Raw genomic sequence first — 2542 nt, 5'->3', positions numbered from 1 at the left:
ATGCTATTTCATTAATGGAGGAGCAGAAGGTCATTAAAATAAGAGAGCTAGTTTAGTCTCTAAAACAAGACACGGCTACAGCTTGATGCTAACATATTTTTAGCTGTCAGAATTCTGAGATTAAATTCAGAATTCTGAGGGGGAAAAGTCAGAATTCTGCGTTTTTCTTATACTGAAATAAAATTTAAAAATCAGTTAACTTTTTTTTTTCAGTGGCCCTAATCGTCTTCCATATATTGTTAAAAGCCAAAGTGTATGTATTGAACTTATTGGTGGGGACATGTTCACACCAGTCCTTTAGACAGTTGCTGGGGGAAACACACACACATCTAAGGCCTTGGGTTAAAGTTTAGGAATCAAACGCAGCCAATCAGCCAACTGTTTGCGCATGCGCCGTCAGAGCAGAGCTCCTGCTAACGGCTCGCGGCTACCAGCTAGTGATATATCGGTGAGCGGTCCCTCTGCTTTGGACTGCCTCATTATTTTTTTTTTCTCTTCACTAACTAGAAGTTAAAATAATCTTTATTTGCTTTCTCTGCCATTACAGTGAGTTTTTTTAGGCTGTAAGGCTAATGCCACAGAGCTAGCAGCAGCGAGCGAGAGAGCGACTCTATCCAGCTTTCCTGGGAAGAGGGGGAGAAGTTTCCGGTGTTCAGACAATAATGCAGTGATTTTACATACGTGGCTCGTTGTCGACTCAATATTTAGCCCCTTTATCTTTTATGTTGGACTCCATAAAGTTGTACGACCAGCTGGAGATGAAGAGATAAATTGATGCTTGGATTTAAACATCTGCAAAGGAGGTAAGCTTAAAGCGGCAGGATGGAGACATTAACGTTTATCCTTTAGCTCTTTTAACGGCTGAATATCTGTCAGCATCTCCAGCGTCAGGTCACACATTATTACTGATCTTTGTCTTCTTTCATTTAGCATTTTGGTTATAGTTTCCTGTGTTATTAAATGGTTATATTCGGCCCTGACTGGCATGAGATCAGCTTGGTGCTTTAATGATGACATGTTACTGGTTCGATGGAGATCAGAGTAAAGTCCATGTTTTGAAACTTAAACTGGGATGATTGATGATCTGCTGCTGTCCTCTGGAACCAGTCAGCTGTTACTGGACAATATATCTGATCAAGTTGTTTATTTTCTGATTCTAAGTGTTTTTTCTGATGTGTTTAATGGCTGGAATATTGAATTATTCTTATTTGGAAAAATGCTCTGGTTTAATATATTAAATAGTAAAAAAAAATGTCATCCTTGATTTGGTTTACTTTTATACTAATGAACACAAGATTTAAAAAAGTATTTACATAGTTTAGGGGGAAATAAGATTATATTAAGGTTTATTGGTTCCTGGTTGCAAACTAGAACACTTGGAGAGGATTTTTCTCTCTTTCTTTTGAAAAAAGAAATTATTATGTTTATTTCATTAATATGTATTTATTTTGTGGCAGGGATTACTTTGTTGTTTGCTTCAAACCACCAAAGGTGGGGTTCCAGTTAAAAATAAGTAAGAAACCAGCCAAAAAAAACTTGAATCACAGCTTTAAAAACATAATATCAAAATGTTTTGTTTATTTTCAATCTATACATTACAATCTATCTATACAATCCCAGTGCAGTTGGGAAGCTTTTGAGCACTGCTTACAAGAGAGCTTTTCATGTATATAAAAAAAAAGAATCACATTTTTAAGATGAATATTTAAAAGTCAAATTTAAATCTAAGTTTAAATCTATTCTTCAGTCAGAGTTCGATCACTGATCTGACAAGCGGTTCATTTGTCAAATTCTGCAGCAAGCTGCAGTCCTGGTTTAAAGGAACCAGCAGTTTTTATGGAGTTTTTTTTATTTATGTTCAGATCATTGCTTCTCTTTTCACTAGTATGAATAAAGGAAATGGTTTTTCAAAAGATTAGTGATACAGTAGAGGGACTGAGTCCATCCTGATAAGGAATTTAATCTTTTGAAAATGACATTGGATTGTCGGAGCTGTTTGTTAGTTTCCTACATAATCTGGAAAAGACTGGGAATTTTAGGATCTCATAGGTTTAAATAGATATAACAGAAAAACAAAGGATGAGAAAAAAACTTTATTTTTTTTTTCACCGCTGAATTATCCACAGATTAAAATCAGTCAGTTTTCCCTTAATCGAGTGATCCGTAATCCTGGTTTTAAGTCATGTTTTAAAACATACCAAATTTATTTCCTGGCTATGGATGCATGAATCCTCATTATCTGCTTTGATGCAGATTTCTGATCTGATTTGATGACAGTTGGGCACATAGTATCTGATGCATAAACTGGGATCATCTTTTAATTCCTTTATTTCCTTTGAAATCCCAAAACATCTGAACACATCATGCGACACAGTGTTTTTGTTGTATCTGCTATAATCTGTAGAAAAAACATTTGGGAAAGATCAAAATTTAAACAAGCAGATCAAAGACAACTCTGACATCAGTTTAAGACAATTGCAGTCTTTCTCTCTCTCGTTCTTCCTTCCTTCCTTCCTTCCTTCCTTCCTTCCTTCCTTCCTTC

General features: G+C 35.6%; 1 protein-coding gene across 1 annotated transcript in view; it reads left to right on the top strand.

Annotated features, from left to right (window-relative positions):
• Nucleotides 1-402: 402 nt before the first annotated feature.
• The window catches only part of LOC107096648 (transmembrane protein 184B-like), a 15089-nt gene continuing 12949 nt past the window's right edge, over nt 403-2542 (top strand). Inside the window, exon 1 of the mRNA XM_015393398.1 lies at nt 403-803. The gene's annotated coding sequence lies outside the window, so the exon portion shown is untranslated. The remainder of the gene's footprint in view (nt 804-2542) is intronic.

The sequence above is a fragment of the Cyprinodon variegatus genome, unplaced genomic scaffold (genome assembly GCF_000732505.1).
Source record: "Cyprinodon variegatus isolate N-32 unplaced genomic scaffold, C_variegatus-1.0 Scaffold640, whole genome shotgun sequence".
NCBI classification, from domain to species: Eukaryota; Metazoa; Chordata; class Actinopteri; order Cyprinodontiformes; family Cyprinodontidae; genus Cyprinodon; species Cyprinodon variegatus.
The sequence above is the reverse complement of the archived record's forward strand: the minus strand, read 5'-3'. Positions and strand labels throughout refer to the sequence as shown.